The sequence below is a fragment of the Camellia sinensis genome, chromosome 6 (genome assembly GCF_055761805.1).
Source record: "Camellia sinensis isolate YWXY chromosome 6, ASM5576180v1, whole genome shotgun sequence".
Classification (NCBI taxonomy): domain Eukaryota; kingdom Viridiplantae; phylum Streptophyta; class Magnoliopsida; order Ericales; family Theaceae; genus Camellia; species Camellia sinensis.
In genome coordinates, this window is record NC_138966.1 from 14,335,098 (window position 1) to 14,343,754 (window position 8,657).

At 33.2% G+C, this 8,657-nt stretch overlaps 2 long non-coding RNA genes across 2 annotated transcripts; both read left to right on the plus strand.

Annotated features, from left to right (window-relative positions):
- The first annotated feature begins 569 nt into the window (after nt 1-569).
- Nucleotides 570-3,229, plus strand: LOC145792577 (uncharacterized). The gene is made up of 4 exons (XR_014331986.1): nt 570-660; nt 804-857; nt 2,603-2,734; nt 2,887-3,229. It is a non-coding gene; the product is annotated as an uncharacterized LOC145792577 (long non-coding RNA).
- A 1,286-nt stretch (nt 3,230-4,515) lies between these two features.
- Nucleotides 4,516-6,610, plus strand: LOC114321260 (uncharacterized). The gene is made up of 3 exons (XR_014331985.1): nt 4,516-4,614; nt 5,348-5,504; nt 6,410-6,610. It is a non-coding gene; the product is annotated as an uncharacterized LOC114321260 (long non-coding RNA).
- Nucleotides 6,611-8,657: the final 2,047 nt, after the last annotated feature.

The window sequence follows — 8,657 nt, forward strand, 5'->3', positions numbered from 1 at the left end:
TAGGGCCCGTGCTAAACAGGTTGTGCAAGATCAGCGCCGTCTGAGGGTTGGTCTTCCAATCTTAGTTTCATCGATTCTTCTCTCTCCCTCTCTCTCTCTCTGTCTCCCTCTCTCTCGATCTCTATCTCTCTCGCACAATCTCGTTATCTGCGTACACATTATCTGTACTTTTTTTCAGATAATTTTTTTTTCTCCTAAAAATCTCTTTATACAAGTATATATATGAATTTATATATGTATTGATTGAATAATCATCCTTATTTTATTTTCAAGCTCTCGAATGATCCAATCGTTGATCGGTAGTGATGGAAAAAATCAACTCCTGTGAGAAAAGAAACCCTTTCTCATTGGAGGTAAGTTCTAATATATTTGTTTACATGTTTGTTCTGGTTTTGATCTTGTGATTTGAATTGAACAACTCTGTGTTAGCTTTTTGTTCATTGTTTGGGAATTGATATCAATTTTTTAGCATTTGTAGTTTGAATGCCATGTTTTGTTCATTGAAAATACAGTTAAGGTAATAAAACGACATTTAATTTTTATTATGTTGGACTGATTATGTTTTTCCGTTAACAGAGGACAAGCATTTTGCACCACTGCTGCTGTCCTAGGAGGAAAGAGCAGGGCATCTCAGATATCTGAGTTCTATCCAATCAGAGAGTAATATGAAAATAAGGGTTTTTAAGATCTATATTAATATTATACCATGTACTACCTTAAGAAATTTTCTATTTATCCTTTTTATATAATATATTATTACAATATCAGATATCAATCAGTAATCTCACTGATTTTTCTTACAGGATGGACAAGATTCTAAAGATCCAAAGCAAAGCACTGCTGATATGACAGTTTTTGTAAGTCGCGTGATATATGGTCCTCCCTATTAGAATTTTTGTAACTCTGTGGCTTTCATCTAGCCATGGTGAGGTGATACTTTTCTGGTGATATGAAGTATACTTCAGGCATTTGGATTTGTTCTGCTCTTATTGTGACAACTCCTTTGTTCAAATGCATAATACATACATAATACATAACATATATTGTTTGTTCAAATGCATAATGCATACATAGATATATATACTCCTTTGTCACAGTGTTGTTCAATTCATGGCTGTTATTGTGGTTGATACTGCTATTTATTGTTTGGCTCGATGAATTTTACTTTGGTTTTTCTTCCCATTTGGTCGTCATGGACAAATAAAACTTTTCTATGCTACTATTATTTTCTGGAAGTAGTCTATTAACTGCACAAATTCATAATTAAGAATTTAGTTTGCCAATGTTACCCCAAAAGTTGTGTGAGTTAATGCCTACTAGCTTTATTTGAACTACCTAATAGTTAATAGGATTTAAAGTATGAGGTCCAATGTTTGGTCTAGGAAGAGCTATAAATTGAGTTATATTTTGCGTTGTGCTTATCAAGAGGGAAAAGAAAAAACATGTTATCAGATTGTTCTCAAACCAGTATTGCATAGTTTCTTATTGGAACTTTAATGTGCAAGTTTTGGTGTTTCTTGATCTGCAAAAGATGGTTGAGCTATAATTTTTGCTTAATCATTGCCATTTCAGGTGGAAATAGTGCTACTGGAGCAATTGCGGAAAGTGTAGCTGCTGGTGCTACCTTACTTTTTGCTACACCAGCATTTGGGTTTGCATGGTGGCGCCGAAGGAAACCACATGAACATTTCTTTGATGTACCTGGTTTGTGCTCTTAACTGAAAAATAGGTTAAATTGTCCATTTGGATGTGGAATGTGTTCGATTTATACATTTTTCATCAGCCGATGAGGATCCAGAAGTCCACTTGGGACAGTTCAAAAGTTTTTCGTTACGAGAATTGTAAGTTGCAACAGATAGTTTTAGCATCTCTCTCTCGATCTCTGTCTCTCGCACAATCGCGTTCTTTGCTTACACATTAGTTGTACTTTTTTTTGGATAATTTTTTTTCTCCTAAAAATTTCTCTATACAAGTATATATATGAATTTATATATGTATCTCTATGTATTGATTGAATAATCATCATTATTTTGTTTTCAGGCTCTCGAATGATCCAATCGTTGATTGGCAGTGACGGAAAAAAAATCAACTCCTGTGAGAAAAGAAACGCTAACTTTCTCATTGGAGGTAAGTTTTAATATATCGTTGTAACATCTCCATGGATTTGGTCCCAAGATACAATGTCTTTTCAGATAGAGTTAAAGTAGCATTTGTTATTAGTGATCCTGTTGATTGGGGCAGATAGAGTTAAACTAACATCTCCATGGATGCTAAGTAATGATTATTCCATTCCATTCTACCTTCATTTCAGTGAACCAAACACCGTCTTAGAGTGTATGGACTCATCAAATGGATGGTCTGAAACATGTTTTCTTATTTCCTACTAAACCAAATGGTTCCTTTTTTATTTTTATTTTTTATAGATACTTACTAAATAATTCTTTTAAGATCCAACCATTGTTACTAAATGGAGTTGTTATGATGGATAAATATTCTATTCTTAAGCTACTATTGAAACTAATAGTTTCAATTGATCAAATGCTTTTGTAGTTTGTGATATTAGTTGAAAAGTCCCTATTAACAACTGAGATTTGGATTGCAGGCCCATTGGCTATGCTGCTCTTTGCATCAGTAACCTTTGTTTCTGCCTTCTCTCTGTGCCACTGTTACAGATCACCCGGTCCAGGGCCCAAGAGAAATCCCTCCTACCTAGAAGCTGTTCGGACGATTTTAGGTGAGAGTTCTAAGTTAGTTAAAATAAACGATCATCACAACATATCCCTTTTTAAGGAAAGCAATTCTCTTGATATTCCATTTTTCAGCAACAACTCAGATCTTTATTTTATGAAAAGTTGGTGATTAGTGTATTATTTTACTCATTGATAGGCAATTCTTCAGAAATTAATTGATTGCGAAGGTTGAAACAGCTGAAGGGATTCATTGATGGTGTTACTAGCCCGACCGGGCATTGGCTCCTGCCTCAAATTTGTCAAATTTGTTTGGGAGACTTCAAGTGCAGAGATGGTCTAACCAATGGCTTCTGGTGCTGACCTAAATACCATCCTAAATGAGGGAGATTCTCTTAACTGTTAACATTTGTAATGTTTTTCATTTCATTCTTTTTGTCCATTTATTGAAGTTTCACACAAGCTCCAGCAGTTGGGTTGGATTCCTGAGCTTATTTTGTCCAGGTTAGGATTCTCTAGAAATACTTGCACAGTACAGATGACCCCATAAGGATAGATTGACTTGTGTAATTTTAATCTGGATTTTTAAGATCCCTTAACATTGCTTTTTTTAATTTGAAGTTATAGTGCATAATGTGATGAATTGATAGCAATCTTTTGTATTTTTTTTTCTTTTTCTTTTTGAGATTAACTTTTTTTCCTTATAATTTGGTCCCCCAATAGTTGAATGTTTGTTGCAAGATAAGAATTTGAATTGCATTTTGTGAGAAAAAAAGTCATGAATGCTTGTTCTTTAGTGTCACTTGTACTTGGTATACTTGTTTAGCCATAGGGTTCTTAGTATTAGCATAATGCTTCTTTCTTGTTATTAATTTCCTCAACTATTTTCCAGGTCATGTATGTGTTCCAATTGATCCAAATCATTTGTGAAGAATTCAATCCTACAACCGTACCAACCCTTTTTGAGGTAATTCACTGTGTATAGTACATTACTTACACCATTGTCCTTTTACACCTTTCTAATGCAATCCTTGTATAATAACTTTTATTTATGTATTTTAAAAAATCTTAGTAAATTTATATATAAACGATCTTAGTAACTTTCCGAGGTAATTCACTTTACATTGTCCCTGTAAAGCAATTTTTCCTAACGTCTTTATTTCTTTTCTTTTTTTTTAATAAGATAATTAGTCCCTTCTTACTTACTAATTATCTGATGGATTCTTAATTATTTCATGCCAGTGCAGCTTGAGGCTATTCCCATGTCTGTCCATTCTCTTTTGTCCTCATTTCTTGTTGTATCATTAAATGATGCACTTTAAGTTCACTATCTGCATAATCTAGGTGCTGTATGCTGAAAAGAGTTGTTTTGGCCTACTGATTGTTATTTTGTTTTAAAAGTGCTTTCATTACTTCTAATTCGAACTTTATTGTTAATCCGACATAATCTCGTATTCACTACCACAAACTCATAGTGTAGCTTAGATTTTCTTCTCCATCTAGTTTATGTTATACATCTGTGCTAAGAGCTGCTCAGATCTGAGGTCATCTTGTCATTTTGCAGCCTCATAACTAATCCCATTATTGGATGATTTCCAAAATTTGCCTAGTTTATTATTTCAAATATTTTTTTGTTGGAGCACATAATGTTATTGTAGACCTTTTCACTTGTCTCCATGTGAAAAGGTGATGATGGAGGATGAATATCACTGGATACTGGCTTGGTCTCAAATCAATTCTTTTATTCTCCGAGAAATCTCTGATGCTTGAAAATACTAGTGACTTAAATTCGAACAAAGAATTTCCAGCTAGATGTCCTTACAACTAATTCTTTTCTACCATGTTCAACTAGGTCTTGTGTATTGTATGGATTACTTGGAGAAAAATGTTGACTGGTTGGAGTCCAAACTAAAGCCTCTTCTCAAAGGTTAGTATTCAGGGCCTACATTGGCATTGACTTGTAACTCTTTGTTTTTGGAAGTGATTATCAACCATCCTGGATTCTTGGTTCTTGTCATGCTTTCATATTTATCAGGTCCAGAATAAATATTGAATCGTTTTATTATCATTTGCATCTTAGTAACTTACTATACATTAGACATGACAGTTAATGCAATAAGAGAACTGTGAGAATGTCGTTCCTGTTACTAGTTTTAAAACACAAATCATTTTTGAAAAAATTGACTTTAAAGCTACATGTTAAACAAATTATTTTTTAAAAAATCAATTTTTTTTTTTAAAAAATAAACTTTACATACAGAAAATGAGACAAGCAACATAGATACTAGCAGCCATTGTAGCACATATCCACTGGCTGAGTACCATTATACCAAGTATATTTTTTCCTCCAACATGAAACACTTGCAAAGAAGAGATATTAAAGCTTGAAGATGGTATCTAACCAGTGAGACAGAAATTTCTGATAGATAGTATCTTCAAACTAACAAGATTACCCATACCACTGGAATTTCAATATACAAATCCCATGAATCCTTTACTAGTATTCTTGCATTGTAATTAATGAAATTCAAGTGGTAGGAACATGTCAATATCAAATAAAAGCTTCTTTCGAAATGGTCTTGTTTAACATGCCCAGTTACTCTAACCTAATACCTTGGCCCCATTTTTTTTGGAATTCAAATGGGCTTCATTTTATGCAGCTGACGGTTGCGCATTTAGTAGATGCACACCTGTGCAGTGATCCAGGAAAGTATGTGAGTGCATTGATTCTCTCTCTATCAACAATGTTACATCTGGAACTTTCCCACATCAATGTTTTGTCTAAAATTGATCTCATCGAGAGCTATGGAAAACTAGGTACAAATGAGCTTCTATTAAATCATATCTGAAATAGATACGACTCAATTCGCTATCCTTTTCTGTTTAATATACAACGGTTGAAGTGAGGTCACTTGATCAGTGGAATGCAGAACATTAACTATGACATATTTATGAATAATACGCAATGATTTTCCCTTTTATTTTATCAATTTTTTACTAGTTATAAGGTAGTGTTTTTTTGTTTGTTTGTTTGTTTTTTCCAGTTTTGTTTTGGCAAGTTTGCAGTTTTGTTTTGTTTTTGTTTGTGTTTTTTTGATTTAACATTTGATTCAATATATCTGTTATTCATTATAGTGTGTTTTGTTTTTTCAACGCGGTTGAACTTCGGAATAGTTCTTCAGTTTTTTTTATTCTTGTTTCAGTTACTTCAATGTGCACTTTCTTTCTCAGTCATTATTGTGTTTCATTGGTGCACTCTAAAACAGTACATACCAATTTTGTCACTGAAATGTTCACTTTTGGGACCATGAAACAGTACGTATCTATTGTAACATGACTTTTTGTGATGATATGTAACTTTATGTGTGAATGATTGGTTGATTGACATAATTAAGGGAAATCATTGAGTTAGTTTTTATCTATTTTTTGAGGTTAATTAGGGACACCAGAGTTCATGGCTTCAGAAGTATATGCTGAGGAATACAATGAATTGGTTGATGGCTTATTTCTAGTTAATGACTAGATATAAGTTATTTTTCTGCCTTTTTTTGCTGTTTCAAAGCCTTAGAAATGACTGATTTGTTTAAATTGTTTTTCCAAGTACAAAACATTTTTCAACAGATGGTGAGTTGTAATGTAGATCTTATGTTTTATAGTTGTAACACTTCTACTGTTATTGATTTATGCACTTTACCTGATTTGGCTTTCATGTTCTGATGCAGGTATCTAGACCAGTGAAGACTACAGATTCTATGCTATATCAGTTGAGTTCAGTGAATTTAGTAACAAGGACAAGACATTAAATTAAATCATAACTCATGGAGTTTGTCTTGATGTTTTTCTTATTATTTTTTGGCAAATGTTAAAACATGATTTGTGGATATGTTATTTTTTAGTTAATGGTGATTGGATATTAAATTGAATGGGAAAGTGAATTACTGATATATTTGCTAATTGACAGCTTTTCATATAATCGGCTTATCTTTTGACAAATGTTCATTTGAATGAAAATAGGAGTTATTGTTTCATATTAGTGTTACTTTGCAATTTTATTACAAGTATTTTTTTAGTTTAACCACATAAAATTAGCATAATTTCAAAAAAAAAAAAACAATTGAAAAAATAAGAATGTAATGGCATTATTCAAAACCCCACTATATAGGTTTTTTAAAATTAAAAAAGCTATGACGACGTTTTTGAAACGTCACTAAAAGTTGTCAGATGTTGCATTGCAGTATGAATCACATTTAGCGGCGTTTTTAAAAAACGCCTCCTATAAAAATTTAGCGACGTTTCTAAAGCGTCACTAAAAATTGTCATGACGTCACTTTGCCATATATACCACATTTAGCGGCGCCTATAACAAATTAACAACGTTTTTAAAACGCCACAATGCTATAGCGACGGCCGCGTCCTCGGCGTTTGGTGCTAAGCGTTACGAAAAGAATTAGTGGCGTTTTTGACACTTATCGCGGCGTTTTTTAAACGCCGCTAAAAGCTGAATTTCCAGCAGTGAACAACTCAGATTTTTAATTATTCTTTAAATTTTATACTAATATTATTTAATCACAATTGGAAAAAAAAAAATATATATATATATATATATATGATTTATGATGTGTGGGCCAAGGTTAAATAAAAGAAATTTGAGGTGGAAATAATAAATAAATAAATATAGATATACATATATATATATATGCAATGCCTTGTCACCACCCTAGCACATAGGGTGGTGAATATGCATATGTAGCTTAGTAAAATCGTCATCAAGTGAGACACGGGGAAATGGGCAGCAATGCCACCAGTGGGACAGGTGGCCAAGCTTGAAATTGCCAATAGGCAAAAGCTAACGAAGCCTCACCAACTATAAATAGGTTGCTGGCTTGAGAAACGAAAAACATAAACTACGGTGCGGTAGATTGGTATAGCAGAAAATTAATAGTAAGGAAATAAAAGTTAAAGAGCAATATTAAGGTGAGTTATATTATACCTTAAATTATCATAAAATGTTTTTATATATTTTGAGTTATTATAATTTATTTTACGTAATTGTATTTTAATTATGTTATTTATTTTAGGAACCTTATTTTATATAATAAGGGAAATCCATGGATATAACTGTTTATTAAAATGTATTTTGAGTAATTATTTTATAAGTACCACCACGGAGGTCCCATGCTTTGGGGGACTCAAATAACCATTGGCCCTTGTTTGGCCATTTTGTGATCCTCTGTTTGTCATGGATCCATTGACTCCTGTTTTAATTGTCATTCCAGTTACCCATGTTCTGTTCTGTGCTGTACCGTGGTTATGATTGTTTGCTTATATGATTTTCGCATTCTACTTCTGTCAATTTAAAATTAGTTATGTATTTCAGTTACTAAACTAATCTATGTTTAACCCCATAATTATGTATGGTGAATTTTATACCCTTATGCTCTTAGTATAATATTTCTCACTCTGTCATGTGCTTATAGTTGTTTACCACTTTCAGGTGACATATTAGGGCCAACGCATGTGGTAGGCACAAAGCACTTCGTAGACATAGTTCAGTTCTGACAATTTAATTAAATAGAAGCTCCAATCATTATTTTGATACCCTCACTAAATATTTTTCCACTCACGTTTATTAATTTGTTCACGAATTGACCGTAGGTAACTTCAGTTACTGATGCTTAACTCTTAGGTACGGAGGGTGTGTCATGACATCAAGTCTCTACTCGGTCAAATATGGGTATTTGGTGGCGAGATCTCTTAATGGTAGTACCGCCTCGAATTTGGCCTCTACATCTACTGCTTTGAGGAACGACATGAGGAAAACTTTGTGGGCTCTCTTTGTCCCACAAAAAATACGGCACTTTTGGTAGAGAATATGTCATAATCTACTAGCAACAAAGGTGGGCTTGTTCAAACGGAAGTATAGCACCTCAGCTGAATGTCCTATTTGCCACTTCGAGATTGAAACAGTGA